The sequence below is a fragment of the Zeugodacus cucurbitae genome, chromosome 5 (assembly GCF_028554725.1).
Source record: "Zeugodacus cucurbitae isolate PBARC_wt_2022May chromosome 5, idZeuCucr1.2, whole genome shotgun sequence".
Classification (NCBI taxonomy): Eukaryota; Metazoa; Arthropoda; class Insecta; order Diptera; family Tephritidae; genus Zeugodacus; species Zeugodacus cucurbitae.
In genome coordinates this window covers 13,031,926-13,051,455 of record NC_071670.1, presented here as the reverse complement: position 1 = coordinate 13,051,455, position 19,530 = coordinate 13,031,926, and the positions used below count along the sequence as shown (strand labels likewise).

Sequence of the window (19,530 nt, the reverse complement as noted above, 5' to 3'; positions counted from 1 at the left end):
TCAAACAATTTTAGTCTAGAATTTTATTGAAATTTATTCATAACCGAAATGTTACTCATACGCCATGTACAACCATGAAGTATACATGCCGCCAGCAACATAATGCGAAAACTATACAGAAATAATAGCATTCAGTTGTTATTCAAATTCAGTTTTATACCAAAAAATTACTATTTAGCAGGCAATTTGAGTATACATAATCCATAAGGCGGTAATAGTATGAAATATTCAGTTGATAATATTAAATACTCTTATATATTCGATCACATAGCCTTTTCGCATAGGAGTCAATTGATCAATTTAGCGGCATTTGTTCGAGTGAAGCGCTTATTTACATCGATTTACCATGCAAAAGAAAAATGTAGTTTACTACATTAATTTTTAATCGTATACAAATCGAGTTGAGCCTGGAATGCAACTCTGTTGCCCACGCTGAAAATTTTGTTGTCGATATTGATGAAGTAGCAATCAGCTGATGAAACTAACCAACTTCTTAAGAACAATAAAATCAAAAATGTAACAGCTGAACGTTAATCGAGTAGCCAACTGTGCGAAAGGCTGAAAGTGGTCTCAATTATGATCTAAATTAATTCAATTATTTATTAAATTAATTTGGCTGTGCGAAAAGGCTAACAAAGCGCTTGAATAAAAAATTTACTGCAAATATTTCATATTCCAAAAAAAATTTACAAATATGTGCCATAGAAGTATATGAAGTATGAGCTATGCTTTAGTACATATGTGATAAATGCGGTTGAGAGGATAATTAATGTGATCTAAGAGTAATATGTTGCTTCTAGTATTAAACTAAATACTGTCTTGTCACCTTCTTTAAACTAATAGTCAATGTATAGGCAAAATTATATTTTTTTCTTTTGACGGATGAATCTGTTGTCATCCTAAGATAATTCAAAATTGAACTGATGTTATTATTTTCTGATAACAAAAATTCTTTTGGATCCAAAAGTTGACTAAATGAGTTTATTTCGGTCGTTAAAAGGTTAAACAATTACTCGTACGCTAAATTGCGTACACAGCATATGAACATCTGAGAACGGAGCCAATATTAAAAGTAAATCCACAAAATTATTTTGGTTGATAGCAAAATGAAGTTGATGTTCTGACTGAATGAAAAATGTGGTTAAATTTCTTCGAATTACTTTCATATATGCTGTATAAAGCGATTTTGAACCCCGACAACCATTATCTGTACTTAGACCTTAATAAAATGGTCAATGGAAATGATTAAAGTACGAAGGGCTAATTACCGACTTATTTTGATTCAAACAGTATTTTACTTCAAGTACGAGTATAAAAAGGGCATGAACAAGTTAAAAGTTCTATATATACCGTGTATCGGTCCCTCGATTCTAATATCAATAGTGACTTTTGACATCTTGCTAAGAATACTAGATTTTTAAATGAATGCCAAATTTTTGGATTATTTATCTAAATGGATTAAAAATTATGGCTATATTATTAAGATATATACAGTTAGTTTTGATATCAGACGAAGAAAAGCTACGCTACTTTTGCCCTCTTAACAGGCAAAGTCAAATCTCTAAGAGATCAAGATATCACAGCAGTTGCGGAAGACCCAACAAAGTTCATCGAATGAGATACAGATGTACACAACAATTTGAAACAGAGAACAGGCAAGAGTGTCTGGTAAAAACAAGAACGAATATTTAATAACCTGTCTAAACGTCTAATAATGATCATCTAAATCGTTTTAATATATTTTTTTCTTTTTAGTGATCGTTTGGAGGTATTAAAATAAATAATCATAAATACTAGGCTCGAAGATCGGTTCCCTTATAGACTGCATGTGTCTCATAAACTTAAACTTAACTTAAAACAGTAGTACGTCTAACCTAACTTAAACTCTAGACTCTTGTAGTTCAAATAACTAGCGCAACACACTTCAAATAAAGTTGTTTCCCATGCTTTACTGATAGTATCACAAAAACAACAAAATTTCTTTACATACTCCGCATTACAGACCCAGCTTTAAAACGAGTCAAATCGAAAAAAGCCTGACTAAGCACTTCTCAGCCAGACAGTCACACGATATTTCTTTCAACTACAACATCTTCCTGTGTCATTAATTTCGCCGTTTGCATTTCTCTTCCGCGTGCGCGCTCTGTCACACTGCTGGCGGTAGAGCGCGCGCTCCCGTATGTGGCACAAATACAACAGGTAAATGTGAGAAGAGATTAAAGATAGAAGAAAAAAAGCTGATTGATTAATAAATACGGTAGCTTGATTTAACGGTGGCTTAAAGCGAAAGAGCGCAGACGGCTTAAATGAGTGTAATGAGTCAAGCGCGCGCTCTCACTCTCACAATCTCGCTCACTTCAAACAGTAGTTGAACTACAAAGCTCGCATCTCGTGAGCGCTGACTCCGCTTGGCAAGATCATTAACCGCTAATGTGACAGCAGCACCCTCCCGCCCCCTCGGCGCTCTTTTAGTGCGGCTGCGCGCTCGTTCGCTGGCAAGCGTTTGCTCTGATTGCGTCGCTGTTGAATCATTGAGCAAACGGTGTCATGGACGGGCCGCCGTAAAGAACTTTCACTTGTGCAATAGCCAAGTGCCGGCGCTGGGCGGCGTCAGTCAACCCGTGTGAGTGTGTGTACGAGTTTAGTTCGCACTATTTCTGTCGAATTCGAATTTCATTTCGAACAGCTGCCAGTGTGCAAAACTCGTTTGCAAAGCTCAAGCAATTGGAGTTGGCTGACAGATTACTTGGGTATGACTGTTTTTTTTTTCTTACGCTGCGGGAATATTATATTTTCGTGCGACCTGCTTTGTAACTTTATCACACTCGCTACACACAACTACTGATATAGATGTATTATTGTTGCTTTCTTTGTGCGCCATAAGGAAGTGAAATATAATAGCAAGTGCGGGAAAAAGGAGTGCAATTGCATGCTGCACGCTTTGCTTTTGCTTTAGCTGCTTTAGCTGCTTGGCCAATTTGCTGTTTGGTCATCTTGTGCTTTCGGCTGCCAAGTCACAGCTCAACTTGGCTTTGATTTTTATTGCGCTGCCGCTTGGCTTACAACCAATTTGGCATATAAAATAGCACAAAGCGGAAAATGTCGGAACGAGCAAAAGTGCAAGTAATGCGAGTACTTAAAAATGTAATGGTCATTTGAGTTATTTTTGGAAACGTAGTGGAATGAAAGAATTAAAAAAAAATTAAATTAAATAAATATTTTTATTTTAAATATTATTATATAATAATAATAAAATAAATATTTACTTATTCAAAAATTAGATATGAAGAATAAATCTAAATTTGGTAAAAAACAATTAATTATTAAAAAATAAATGTATATAAAAAAATATAATCTAACAAAAAATATATGAAAAAAATATAATAAATTTGAATTTTATACATATTAAACAAATTGCTATTAAAAAATTAATAATTTCAAAAATCGGAATTAAGATAAGTTTACATTTTATAAAATACTAATTAATATTTTATAAAAATTTTATAAAAACAAATAATATCAATCAATAAAAAATAAAAACAAAATTTATTTAAAAATAAAATTAAATACATTAATAAATCTGGTATTAATTCGGCATAATAAATTTAAAAATATGAAATTTTGAAACAAAAAAATATATATAAAATTATTAATTAAAATTAAAAAATAAATTTATAAATTATAATAAAAAATATCAATTAATTTAAATAAAAAAATTAAAATGAAATAAATATAATTAAAAAAAATGTTTACAATACAAAAAATTAATTTTTGTCAAAAAAATAAATTGAAATGTAAAATATTGTTTTAAAATTTTTAAACAATAAAAAATAAATTAAAATTTACAAAATTATTAATTAAATAAAAAAAACAATGAAAAGGTAAAATTTTTAAATTAAAAAAATATTAATTAATTAAAATAAAATTAAATGAATATAAATTTGTAGCAAAAGATTTGAGATTAAAAAAATTTATTTATGTAAAGAAAATGAATTTAAATAAAAAGTATTGTTATAAAATGTTTAAAATTAAAACAAAAAATGAGTAAAATGTATGAAATTTTAAAACAAGAAAAAATTAAAAAAAAAATACTAAACTCTTCAAATGCATCAATTATAATTAAAATATATTTAATTTCTTTAAGTAAAAAAATGCTAAATTAACAAAAAATAAATACATAAAAATAATGCCATACAATTATTAAATGAAAAAAGTAATTAATAAAAATAAATTAGCAAGAAAAATTATAATTATTAAATTTAACTTAAAAAATAAAATAAATCCAAATTCATAGAACTTATTCATAAGAAATAATGTATGCTGAAATATTTTAAAAATAAATCATATTATTTTAAAAATTTTAAGGAATCCAAATTTTAGCAAAAATAAAATAAAAATAATAACTGATATCGCCTAAAAATTAATTAAAAATTAAAATAATTTTTGTAAAAATAAAATTTCGCGAAAAAATACAAAATTGGAAAATATGTGAAATACAATTTGATTAACAAAAACATAAAAAATAGTACATAAAAACTAAAAAAATGGTAAAAAATATTTTTTTTTAAATTATTTATTAAAATAAAATTTTCAATTCGTTTAATTAATTATTATTCGATTCGTTAATTTAAATTTTAAATCTTTATAAAACCAATACATCAGAAATATGTAATATATTTGGATTTATCGTGGAATATTTTCCAATTTAAAAATTAAAGTAAAAAAAATACAAACACTTACAAATCGAATAATAATCATTTTAATTGAATTAAAAAAAAGTATGTAATATTTTCGGAACAATTAACCAAAGTAATTTAACCGAAAAAAATTATTATATAATTATTTACATTTTTTTTATAAAATTTAAAATTAATATATACATACATAAATAAATTTGATTTAAATTTCGAAAACCTAGCGCGAATATTTTTATTTTTCAGTTTTAATTTTAAAATATTTTGATTTATTTCAATTGAGCGTGTTGCTACGAGCACACTTATTTTAATTTCAGACGATTTCGAGTTAGTTTTTCATTTCCATGCCAGCATTATTTCCGTCTCAAGTCGTGATTTGAACTCAAATTACGAAATTTCTTTTAGTGCGAAGTACGCTATTGGCCAACATTAGTCGAAGAAAGAAAACTATGTGAAGAGTGGAGACACAACGACAGCAGTGACAGAAAGAAGAAACCCAGCGACAACAACAACAATAACAACAACGGTGGTGAAGCGCATGATTGACGATGGCGCAATCGCGTAATGCAACAACAATAGCGAAACTAACTGTGCAATGGCAAAGAAAGCAAAAGTGAAAAATGTAAGTTAAGGTTGAGGGGCGTTCAAATTGGCTTTTACTGTTATAAAAATATATAGAAGGTGACTGAATGTACATACTTTGGTATTTGGCCGTTTTTGAGAATTGAAAAAAAAAAATCACAATAAAAAATTAGAAAATATTTAAAAAAAAATATTTTTTTTTGAAAAATTTTACTATTTTTTAATCAGAAAAAATCTTAGGAAATATTTTCAAAAATAAAATATTTCAATTTTTATTTTGTAAAAATCTTCAATCAAAATCATAATTGTAAATTGTTTCCAAATACTTATTACTATAACTATAATTAAGTAATTCATTCAACAGCACTCTATTAGAAAGAAACCCACTTTTTTCATTCTCCCATTTAGACGCTTGAACCTAACCTCAATTTCAAAATCAAATCCGCAGCTTGCTACTCCACACAAACAAGTTACATTCAATTATAAGCAGTATGCATGTGTTGCATATGTGTTTTTATGTTAATTAAATATCATCGAAAATTATTTATGTGCTCTTCTATTTTAATTTCGTAGTTCACTAACCCCGAAATTGACTGAATTTCGAGTGGCTCTTTCTTTTTTAACGACGCACTTTCACTTGACCAACGCACATATTTTATTTTTTTCACGGCCAAGTCTACGGCAGTCGACAAACACACAAACGTGTGTGTACAATAGTGTGGATTTGCATGTGAAAGGGCAGAAGATGATTTGGTTAACTGACTGACTGACTTTCATGGTGAAGTGATTTTTAGAGTGAAATAAAAAATTAAATAGAAAAAAAGATAAAAATTAATTGAATAGAAAAAATAATTCAAAAAGTATTAAAAAAAAACAACAAAAAATAATAATAAAAGTAATATTTTTTTTTTAATTTAACACAATTCGGCCCATATATTCGGCATAGTCCAATAGAATAACGAAAATCATCATAAATAGTATATGGGAACTGAGGTAATTCCTGAACCGATTTTACTTTAAAAACCCTATAATTAGGAATATGGGCTCTAGTAAAATTATGTACCGATTTTAACCATTTTTGGTACAGAGACAAACTATTAGAAGAAAAAGATTCTCTCTGAATTACATTAAAATATCTGAGAGATTTACCTATATTTTCGGTGAGAATTTTTCCTTATTCACTGAGTTCTTCATGTTTGATATCCGGGGCCTTGAAAAGTTATTGTCCGATTTCGAAAATTTTTCCACAAGTTAAGCCACAGATGATATACAGTATTTGTGCAAAGCTTTATTGCCTATCTTCATAGGTTCCTCATGAATATATTATAAAGTGAACGAATCTGATGAAAAATAAAATAGTTATGAATATGTAATGTAGGAGTGATTGTTAACCGATTACGCTCATTTTTCATCCGTGTTATCAGGTTGTCAAGAAAATATTAGATATCGAATTTCATTGAAATCGGTCGATATTCTGATTTTTGGAGCAAATTAAAATAAGTAGAGACGTTAAGTATATATATTTTTGTATTTCCTTGCAATTAGATTTTAATTTTTTTTTTTTTTTTAATTATTACTCCAAAAATGTTAATTGAGTTGCCAAATATTGCTATATCAGTGCTCTCTTTGCTCTTTAACGCAATTCTTATTTTCGGGTACTATCCAATTTCGTGGAAAAAGTCGCAGATCATCATGATAGATAAACCTGGAAAAGACTTAACACAATCATCTTCCTACAGACCAATAAGTCTCTTACCATGTCTTTCCAAAATATTCGAAAAAGTTTTACTGTCAAAAATGTCTCCTTTCCTCCACGAAAATAACATAATACCAACCCACCAAATCGGGTTTCGTACTAAGCATGGCACTATAGAGCAAGTAAATAGAATTACTAACGAAATCAGGAAGGCATTCGAGCACAGAGAGTACTGTTCAGCTATTTTTCTATAATATAGAAGGCTTTCTATGAAAAATCAAAACCACTTTACCTTACGAATTGCATAAAACATTGGAGTCATATTTAAGAAATAGAAAATTTACAGTTAAAGTAGCAGATTTTATATCAGAAGAACGAACAATAAGGGCCGGTGTACCTCAGGGCAGTGTATTAGGCCCCACTCTGTACATAAGATATACAGCAGACATTCCAATAGCTAATAACGTATTGACATCCACTTTTGCGGATGACACAGCCATAGTAAGCCGAAACAAATGCCCCATTAGAGCATGAAGAGTATTAGAGGAGCACTTAACTTGTGTCGAAGAATGGCTAGCCAACTGGCGTATAAATATTAATGAGCAAAAATGCAAGCATTTTACATTTTCTCTAAGACCAGAAACATGTCGGACAGTTAAAACAAACAATGTAAAACAATGTTACTAGTACCCCAAGCGAATGAAGTAACTTATCTTGGGATTCACCTGGATCGAAGGCTTACGGGGCGGAAACATATAGCGAGTAAAGTAACTTGCATGAAGTTAAGAGCAGCAAATTTAAATTGGCTTCTAAACAAAAATTCTAAACTTAGCCTAGACAACAAAGTCCTGTTATACAATGCAATCATAAAACCGATTTGGATGTATGGTATTCAACTGTGGGGTACGACCTGTGCAACCAACATTGATATAATTCAGAGATTCCAATCTAAAATGCTTAGAACAATAACGGGTTCACCATGGTACATGCGTAATAAAAATATCCATAAGGATCTTGATATTCCTATGGTAAAGAAGGAAATAGAGGACAGCAGAAAGAAATATATTTCTAAACTTCGTGAACATCCAAACAGCAACGTTCTGCCAAAAAGCTCAAACACATTCTTGAGCTTACTTAGTTGTAAATAGATTTAAGATTTTAATACTTATTGTTAGGCTTTAAACAAAGCAGATTCAATAAATAAAGAAATATTGAAAAAAAATTAAATAAAAAAAACATTTTCTTAACGAATATTTATTTACGTTTAAAATTAAATATATCAATGGTTTTTAATTATTTTTCCATTAAAATTTTTTTATTATAATTTTTTATAAAAAATGGTTGTAAATAAAAATTAATTAAAAAAATAATTTTTTTTTTTTTAATTTGTATATATTTTTATTTTTCTTCTAAGTTCACTATCATTTAAAAGTCAGACATGAAGATAATTTTCTTTTTTTTTAATTTAGATAAAAATTATTTCGAAAAAAAAAATGTTTTTATCAATACCTATACAAATGTACATGTTTATACAAATTTCAAATAAATTTTTTTATTTTCTTTGTCATCTTTCTACTTACCCGACCACACCGCCGGGCCAGGCATAGTTTGTGTTTCTCTGGATACTTTATGGGACGTAATTTTGCTGCCGTTTTTGGTGATTTTGAGCTTTTTGCTGCTGACCAGCTGATTGTTTTTTAGTATTTTTTGTTGTTGTTGGCTAAATTCAAAGCTATTACAGCACTGCTTTTAGAGATCTTTCGACAATTTTTCTAATTTTTCATTACATAATTTAGCACTCAGTGCACACTTTTTAGCAACCTTTCTTCACAATTTCATCGTAACTTTCTTTTCGACATTAATCCACGTAGCACGTTTAAACTGGCAGATTTTTATGAGGACTTGCAGCACATTTTTTAGTTAATCGCACTGTTTATAAATTTTGACATTTTTAACGCTTATTCTTTTTTACTAAAAATTATTTTAAAAAATTTATTATTTTACACAAAAAAGAAAAAAATAACTACTTAAAAATTGATATTGTTTGTTCACAATTCATATAGTACGTTACACTGTATTTGGGTAGTAAAAAATAACGATATATTTTTAATTTGGAGTATTTTATTCATGATTTTAAGCACTTTTTAAGGCAGCTCTTAACTTCTTTAAGTAGACTTGTCTCAAACATCTTGAGAAGTTCTTGCGCGCGCATCTTCCATCATTTCTTCGTTTCTGAATGTAGCTTAATCAACGCTGTCAAGATGATAATACTTTCTAACTGACATTGAAATTTCCACCTTAGTTAAAAAAAGCTCGCAAAGCTTTCTTGATTTTCAAATTATATTATATTGGTTCGGATCATTTTATCTTGCCATCTCTTTGGATCTTCAAATTTAAAGATATGTATTAAGAGTATGGATATATTTTGCCCGTTGAAAAACAAGCTAACTAAGAATATTGGTAGTCCGTCTAAATATATTAGTTCTCTCACAGTGACTCGATATATTACTATAGCTTTAGTAATGGCATACCGTTTTATGCGAATTTTACTCGAGCTGAAATAAGTTGTTTGAAGATAAAGCTTTTCACTACTGTCTAAAAAAGCTTTCTACAGCAGCTTTTTAAGCTCAACAAGACTATATGCACCATTTATTGGTTCCGAAAAGACAGAAAAAAAAGGAAATTATTAATTTTATGAAAGAGTGTTAAACAATAACTGATGTAAGAGAGGCAAGAGGAGCAAAGCGAAGTTTATACAGCTTTCACTGAAGCTTTCGGGATCAATTGTAGACCAAAATAACAAAATATCGCTTAATAGACATCAGAAACCGTACTTAAGAAAGAGTCTATTAAGAACATGTCTCAAAAAGGAAAGCTTTAAGCGCAAAAGCTTGATTTAAAGCTTTTAAAAACTCGTTTAAACACCAACAAAAGCAGTTTAGTAGTGATAAAAACATAAAATTGTTTACGATTCTTGAGTGTTAAGTTAATTTAAAGTCATTAAAGACGCGCTCTACTATCGATACCTTTCAAATATCGACTATATGCGCCGATATTCCCATGCAATGCGATTTTAGTGTGTGCAATTAAAATGATTATCAAACCTCATAAACACTATTTTTATTAACAACTGTAAATATATGCAAACATCGCTTACAAATTAAGCGTCCAACACTATGTATATGCAACAGCGCAGTAACATAGGCTTACGAGTGAGATAGAGGGTAAGATAGGGGGAGGGCGGAGGGGAGAGCGACTGCAACACAACCACACAAACGACCTTTGAGTTTGAGTTCATTGAATGATTTCATATTTACTTTGTTATTATACAAATTCTTACGATAAATTATACAGTGTGGCGTGACGTACAGAAATTACAACAATTACAACAAAGAGCATAGTTAGCAACAACATTGGAGCTGCGATTCTAATGAAATCGTAGCCTAAAAACCAGTCTCACCAGCTCAATGCAACAGTGTGTGGCATGCAGCTTCGGCTTTGCTTTGCATATTTATATATGCATGGGGGTGTGTGTGTGTGTTTCATTTTTGTTACTTATTAGTTTTGTTTGTTGTAATTAGATTTTTCTTTGCTAGTGTTTTTGTTGTTTTTTATATAGCATGCATGCAACTCGGTCGTTCGGCTAGACACAACAAATATTGCCTTTGCTGCAACAACAGGGCAAAAACAAACTGCAACAAACTTGAAAACACAAACACACAAACACAAATATAGAGACGTGTACACTAATACATGCGTGCAATATCAATACACACACATCCATCTATATATATTATATATACAAATGCAAGAGATAACATTCAGCGCAAGCACAACAATTTGCAGAGCTGTTGTTGTAAATACAAAAATTTGAAGCGTGGTTTGTAAAAATTTGATTTTTTTTTATGGAAAATGTTCTTTAGAAATTTTAGTTTTTTTTTATGATAAATATTATCATGATTCAATTATAAAAGGTTTGGTAAGTAGTGACAGCTTAGATTTGACACTGCGTTACAAAAGGTTGTATTTGAGAAGGAAAGAAAAACGGGAAAAAAATATTCGTTTTCTTTTGTGAACGTAGTTAAAAACATATTTTAAGTAGTGTAAAATATACTACTATTCTAGATCCAAAATTAATAAGTGGCAGGAAAACATGTCCGATTTTCTTCTAATAATTGTTTGAATTTTTATTTTTTGTATAGGTAAGTCATGTCCAGTGCAGAGAGTTAATATCTATTTAATATTAAGTTATAGAGAATATAAAATTTAAAATCCATCGACTGGAATTTCTTTGGACTATAGATTAGTTTTTCTGCAATCGTACATACCGAAGCGGTTAAAATATTTTTTACTGAAACATTTCATTTTATCAAACAATTTTTCCGTTTGCGCAATGTAAAATCAAATGCCAATAAAAAAATTCGAAAAAACAGATAAAAATGAAACAGTATTGCCTACCCCTTGTATTGGTAAATATCTGCTACTATTTACAAATTTTTGAACAATTTTTTGAAGATATTTCGAAAAAAAACATTATTGTTCTGCTAACGCAGAAGGGGTGTCAAAAAAGAGTGAGAAAGCTGCTTACTTATCAAACCTTTTATAATTGAATCATGAAATATTATTACATTTCAAAATTAAATTATACTTTAAAATTTTTTTTTTTTTTGAAAATTTTGTAATTTATATTCTGCTGTTTTCTATATATTTTTTATCTATTAATATGTGATGCTAATTTTTAATTTATCGCATGACAGTTTTTTTATTTTTGTGTCAAATTTTATAATATTTTTAATAATACAGCGTTATTTTTTTGGAGTTTGTTCAAAAAATTAATTTCGTTAAATTTTTTTATACAGATTGGGTAGGTTTCTTAAATTTTGTTTCGAAAATTTTTAGAAATTCATATTTTTGGATTTTTTAATAATAATTTTTTAAATATTTTTTAATATAATTTAAACTTATCTATAATTATATAATAAGATCGTGTTATTTATGCAATTTATTGTTCAAAAACTACTCGACATTATGATATTTTGTAAAACTTTGCTTTACACATAATTGTAATAAAAAATATAAATCTTTAAAAAAGTAGTATTTCCATCGTATGTCCAATATCATTTAAATGATTGAGATTTAGACGAAGTACACAGTGCTAGACGTTAAACCAATTCAGTCAAAATAAAATACCAAAATAAAAAGTTCATAAATATTTTTAAATTTTCTTCTACTTTTTTAATAAAATTCAAATTATTAGGTCTACAACTTTGCTTCCGCCGTTTTCCAATAGATGTCTCTAGGGTCAAGCACTGGCCGATTAAATCGATTTTTTTTGTATCGATCTTGGACATTAGTGTCAACATTAACCCAACAAAATATTTGTAGAGATCTGTTTGCATCCCAAACTTATTCTCAACTGAAAATGTCACTTTTTGAGCCGAATTCTCGACATTTGAGGGAAATTTTGCTTTTCTTTTTTAATTCCAAGAAAAGTGCGGCTGAGGCTCATCGACATTTGTAACCGTTTTTATACAAAAAAAAAAGCCTTAAATTTACAAAAAAAAAACGGCTGAAGTTTTATTTATTGTTTTTATTTTCTAAATTATTCTTTAATTTTTTTTTATTTTTAATGTACTATTATTATGATTTTTTTTTTTTAATTTAGATTGTCATAAAAATATATTTTTATAATTATAGTATTATGTAAATTATTTGTAAGAATTGAATTTTAATTATGAAAAATCTAATTTTTATTTTAGTTACTCAATTAATTATTCAAATTTTTTTTTATTTATTTTTAATAATATTTTGATTTTTGTAGTTTTAAATATTTTTATTTTTAATAATATTCTGAAATCATATTAAGTAAAAATTCAATCAAATTAAAATTTCAATATTTTTCGCATAATTTTGTATTTATTGGGCTTCAAAACTAACAATTTTAGTTGTTATAGTTTAGTTGAAATGTTATAAAGTAAAATATTAAAATTTCAATATTTTTCGCATAATTTTGTATTTATTGGTGTTCAAAACTAACAATTTTTATCAGTTTTAATCATTTATTATATTTTTTTAATTTTGAAATATATTTTTAAATCGTTGTTTTGAAATGCTATAAAGTAAAATATTAAAAATTTAATAATTTTTATAACTTTCAATATATTATTGATTTTTTTTTATTTTTCAAATAATTCTAAATTATTTTATTTTTGAAAGGTTATTAATTAAAACATTACACTCAAAAATTTTTTTTGCGTTGTATTTGTTGTTTTTTTTTTAATAATATTTTTGTATAATTTTCAATTTATAATGCATTTTTTTTTTAATTTTTAAATTATTGTTTTAAAATGTTAAATTAAAATTTCAATATTTTACGCACAATTTTGTATTTATTGCTGTTTTTGTTGTATTTATTTATTATTATATATTTCATATTATTTTATATACTGAACACTTGCTTAAGGGGCGCTTTTTGTTGTGCTTAACAATTCAGGTATATTTTTTTATTATTTATTTTTAAAGTTTATTTCACTACACTAACAAAACCACAAGTTCTAACACATATGTATATAATACGTTTTTTTTTTGTTAATTTTCCACTTTTTTAATTTGTTAAAATTCATTTAAAGCTTTCATATTTATTGATATCATATTACATACTTTTTTTTAACTGTATATTTGGGGTATTTAATATATTTTCGTTTAATTTTTTATTTTTATATTTATTTTTTATTTATTTATTTTATTTTTATTTCTTTAATTTAAATTTTTTTTTTCAAAGACACATTATTCATATTTTTTTAATTTTTATTACTGAATACTTTAATAATTTATTTAAAATTATTAATTAATTTTTAAGAACACACTCATATATTTTTAATTACTTTTATTCAGATGTTCTGTCACTAATTTTTATTTTCATCAATTATTATTATTATTATTATTATATTATTTATTTTATTATATAATTTTTTTACTTTTAATTTATTTTTATTTTGAATATCAAATCAAGAATGAAAAATTTAAAAAAATCCGCATATTTTTTCTACCCAAATACGTATTCAAATTTACAAGAATTTTCAAACACCAATAGCGTTTTCAAAATAAATCATTCAAAATCAGTAAATTGCACATCTTTACCACACTCACATATGCACACTTCTTCACAGCTGACTCCGCCACGCTACTCCCGCGCTGGCTCTTTGCGTGCGAACTAATGCAATATGGACGTGAACGCATACACAATACAATATTGCATGCAATTTTTTAAAACATTTGCAATATTTTCAAAATCACACAGCGCAAACAATTTTCTACATTTTCAATTAATTTGTGATTTTTTCGAATTTTTTTTTCGCCAAATTTACGCTCACGCGTTGCCGAAAAAACACGCCTCGATACACAACGTTTTCGAAACTATGAATTCTCGCTACGACGTTTGCGATGCGATCCGTGGCGCGATGCGGTGCACTCCGGTCCGGGTTCAGATTTTTTGCAAACGGAAATTGCAACTGACGCAGTCAGCACAAACTCGACTACAGGCGCAACACAAAGTGGCTGCGACGACGGCGATGGCGACGCGCGCAGCGGCAGCGAGACCAACTAACGGCAGCAGCACGAATCATATGCAATAAGTGACGAAGTAACAATAATAAAAACAGCAAAAACAAAAGAAATATGAGTAGTGTTGTTTAGTGGCAGAAAACGATGTTAAACGAGAAGAATAAGAAGAAGCAGAAGCAGCAGCAGTGGCAGCGGCAGCAGCTGCTTGTTGTTGCTTAGCAAGAGCAGCCGCAAACAGCAGAAGCAGCAGCAACATGTTCTGACACTCTGCAGCTGTGGCGAGCGAGTAGGTGGCTGCTGACGCTACTACCTTTTGTGCCACTTTTCTGCTACCTTTTCGCGCTGCACTCAGCTGTTGTGCGGTCAGTGCGAGCGCACGCTTTTTGGGGGCTCAAAAAAACCTGCTTCTTAACCAACAACAACACTGCGTTGCGTAGCAGTCACAATGCATTCTACTACTACGAATACTACTATGCGCCACTTTTGAGTTGTCAGTGCGGCCGTCGACGCCGCCGCCGCCACAGGTGCGCTGCCGAAATTCTGAACAACAAATTTGTAACGACACACAGCGAGCAACGCGTATATGCGCTTGTGTTTTTGTTGCTGCTGTAGGCTGTGCTCAATTTTCGCACAGCATTGCAGTCGAAGACGACGTCGCTGCTAGCGTCACTGGCTGCACAAACGACATCGACAGCGCCTCAATTCGGCTCAGCTCGTCAACGTCTCCGTACTCTTGGCGCGCGCGTTACGGCGCTCTCGGCCAGTCGGCCAACAACAAGTCGACCCGTACGCAGCGCTCAGCTGCACACCCCCCTCCCCATCGAACTTCATGCGGCGCGCGTGCATCGACTGCCTACTCAAAAACGTTGGCTACTTGTCGTTGTTGTTGTTGCTGCACGAAATGCAGTGTTGCCATTGTGGTCGTATTTACCGTTAACGTGTTTGTTGCTATTATGGTCCGCATTCGCACTTTTACCCAAAATCGTCTGCCGTTGCGTCTCAACGCTGCTAACATAGCACAGCAGCAGCAGTAGCAGCTCGGTCGTTCGTTGGCTTCCTGTCATCCTTACTCTCCCGCGTTCTTTGTCCCCCGCTCCTCTGCCAGCTAAACGCTTATGTCACTCTCACTCTCACTCACTGCTGACTGCCTAAAATGCTGCGCTTGCCCGACGCTTTCACATTGCTGCCTGGCGGCCCTTTTTTGCATTCGCTGCTCGGCTCGTCCATTGTCGGCTCCCCGCCATTGCCGTCGTCCGCGTAGAAAGTGTGTGAATGCACTCTGGAAGGTCAGGTGTACGTTATGGGCCGCTTATCCTTGAGCTACAAATGTGTTTTTCGTATGTACTACTTGCTACGTTTGCTCGACACTCTATGTACGCTTCCATTTCATACTTTCATATTGCATTTCTATCTGGTATTATTGTTGTTGCTGCTGTTATTGCGGTTTATTGTTGTTTATCACATTTGCTTTGCAGTGAAAGTGTATGTCGCTGCTCAGCAGAAAAGGGTGACATACATTTTTCGCTTGCTACATTAGTGGTAGAGACGAAAAGTCGTTCGAGACGCTGTAAGTTCCGTTAATCAGTTGTTTTTGTGGTATGAGTGGCACTAAGGAAGGCAGTAGTAGAGTTATCGCCATTGAAGAAAATGTAGTTGAATTCGATATTTCAGATACTTTGAAGACCTATGCAGCTTTTATAACAAGCTTAATCGTGTTCTCTGATAAAGTTGCTCTGGAAAGCTCGTTAGCTTCGAAAGCATTTTTCTTCAATTGATTATCTACAAGCCATCTTAGTCACAAAACTTTCAGTTTTCAGAACACGAAGTGTTTCCTTAGCACTTTTTCTGTAACCTCAACTCAACTCAAGCAATTTTCTGAAATCCTCATCGTGCTACTTATTGTGATAAGGTCCTTGAGCTTTGATATCTTTATTCCCAACGACTTTGAGAGATCTAAATTGTCCGATATTTTGGAACGATCTCCATCTCTCTGAATCTTGATTGAGTTTGATTAAAAAGACCACGATTAGAACTCACTTTTGACCAAATGCATAAACGGATCTGGATCTAGTAAAGATTTGGTGTTCCATTTATTTTTAAGTAGCTTTTGATAGAAAACGCATAGGTCTGTTTTTAAAAGTTATTTTTGGATCTCGACCTTTATTGAATGTAATTGCAATTCTATTTAACTTCCGATCTAGTATAATAGTATTGAAAATCTATCACAGAGCCATCTAGATGGTTCTACTACCGTTTCTTGAACCTTTGTTGACAACAGCTCTCCAAGATCCGGATCAGTACTGTACATCTCTTAATAGAAATAACTATTTAATATAATTCTTGGATCACTAATCTTGGTAAATCTAAACAGAATATTCAACGATTAAGGCACTAAAATGTATTATCAAACACTACAAGGAGAAAAAAGTTCCGCTGAAGCTAAGGTTTGGTTAGGTTTAGTTGAAGTCTACCTACGCACCTAAGCCTCTAGTAGGCCCATTGTGAAATCACCGGAACTGTAATCTCCTCACACTATTATGAACTCTCTGAACCCACCCGTGGTCCGGATAAATTTATATAGTTCACCGGTCCCAAATAGCTCTTAACAGGATCGCCAGGATTGCCATTGATCCAAGCTTTCAATGAATACGGTTGTTGGACCTATGTAGATCTTCATTGAATACCTTTTACATGAAGATCGATTTCGAACCACTGAACTCTAACGCCAAGCAATCTAAGCTTTTTCTAATGCTCACCCGCCAACGTATTGCGTTCGTTGGCAACTCTGTCACGTCGCAATTGCACCACATTGCACATTGCACTACGAGGTTGAATTTGTATATTTGTATCTATATATATACAAACATATGTGCATAGACACAAAAACTGCATAGAAACTGCAACAACAAAGCTCGGTTCAACAACACTTTTCCACAAATCCTTGAAATTCATTGAAATACAACGAACGACCTAACGAACAAACTGGCGAGCGAATGTAACAAACGAACATGCTTATTACATACATACACACATACACACATATATAAACATACACACTGACAAGCGCATTATTTAGTTTATAGATAGAAGATAGACGGCGGCGAATGTTGATAGAAATATTCATAAACAGAACAACAAAAACACTAGCAAATAATACAACACCATAGAATAGCAGCAGCAATAGCAACAACAATTATAATATCAACATAATATTGCATAGATAGCAGCGGCAGCGGCAGCGACTGACGCTTACTCGCTTCGCATTAGCCATAGAAATAGAGGGCGGACCAAGGCGCAAGCAGGCAAATGCAAGCGCGAGAATGCACGTGGCTGCCGTGCTGATTCGTTCGTGTGTGTGAGTGTGCATGTATGACGCTTGTGGCTGCCGTGGCGGGTGCCGAGGTGTGTGTGTGAAGTGTCGAACGGCGTAGTGTTGAAAATGTCAAGATGACAATTAGTCCGAAAGTGCAGTAGCATTTTTGAAGGCAATATTGCAAAAGCAATGGCAAAAACAAAATTTGCAATTGAAATCAAATTGAAAATAAACAAATCTAAATAATGGCAAAGTGTGTGATGAATAAATGCATTGGAAGTTGGTGTGAGAAAATTAAATAAAAAAATTAGATGCAATTGAAAAAATATGTAAATAAAATAAATGAAATCAAGAATATTTAAATTAAAATAATTAAATAAAATAAATTAAAATTGAATAAAATTGCACCAAAAAAATATTTAAAAATAAATAAGAAAATATTAATAAAATAGAAAATATAAAAACTAATAAAAAATCAACAAAGATTAAAGTTAAAATAATTAAATAAAATATATTAAAATAAAATTTAATTAATTTATAATTAAAAAAATCAAAATTAACAATTAAAACAAAAAAATAAATTGAAATAAATTTTATAATTAAATTAAATAATGAAAATAAAATAAATTCAATTCACTTCAATTAAAATAAATAAAATAAATGAAATTAAATTAAAATAAATAATAAGTAATCCAAATAAATATAAATTAAATTAAAATAATTAATTAAATAATATTTATTAAACTGTACTCGTAAAAGCAAATTAAACCAAATTAAACAAAAATAAAATTAAAATAATACATAAAAAATAAAACATTTAAAAAATCTAAATAATATATCACAAATTAATTTTGAAATTATAAATAAAATTAATAAAACAAGTGAATCACTTAAATTTGAAAGTATAACTATAAATCACATATGCTAACTGGTATAATTAAAAAAGAATAACATACTAATTATGTATGCCATTTACCACATACTCTCTTGTAATGAAAAAAATTATATTTGCTTACGCTTGTAATTTGTTTTTATAAGAGAGTAGAACTCTTGACTAGCGAGCAATGAGTGGCGTATCGAAGACGTACAATATACAATTAAACGAGTAATAATTAAATAAAAAATAAACATTCGAAATACAGAAGAAAACGAAATCAGGAAATATACATATAGTGAAAAGGTAAGCATGGAAATCGATAAAGCACTATTATCGAAAAAACGATACTTTGCCAACTGGGAAATCGAACTCGTTTATTGTGGATTATAGAATTAATAATGCAAATTAAACATAAATACGATTGAGTTGACTTGGAATTGGCTAATTTATTGATCAGTTTCATGGAATGGGAGTATAATATTTTTAAGGATCAAAAAAATTATCAAGAGTGAACAACAAGGGGCTCATGGAAAATGTGTGAAAGAGAGTGGACGGTATGTTTCAACTACTGAATATTAGTTGGAACGACTGAAGGATAGGGTATAGGACCCACAAAGATTCATCAAAGGTTAGGTTAGAGTAGGTTAATCTGGTAGGCCAATGAGCCTCACATAGACCGATGTTGGGTCCTTTGCGATATCAGATGGATAGGAATGGATGGAATGCCGTCACGTAGTCATCCTTTAGTATGCCTGCGCTTGACACGAATTTCAAAAGGTTTGGTTTCACTAACGATATCTCTTCC

At 30.4% G+C, this 19,530-nt stretch overlaps 1 protein-coding gene across 4 annotated transcripts in view; it reads left to right on the top strand.

Moving 5' to 3' along the window:
- LOC105218040 (putative GPI-anchor transamidase) overlaps positions 1-19,530 on the top strand; it is a 114,233-nt gene that overhangs the window by 74,500 nt on the left and 20,203 nt on the right. Inside the window, exon 8 of one of the 4 annotated variants that reach the window (XM_054231931.1) lies at positions 5,012-5,316. The exons of the other annotated variants lie outside the window; for them this stretch is intronic. The gene's annotated coding sequence lies outside the window, so the exon portion shown is untranslated. The remainder of the gene's footprint in view (positions 1-5,011; positions 5,317-19,530) is intronic. 4 annotated transcript variants of the gene reach the window in all.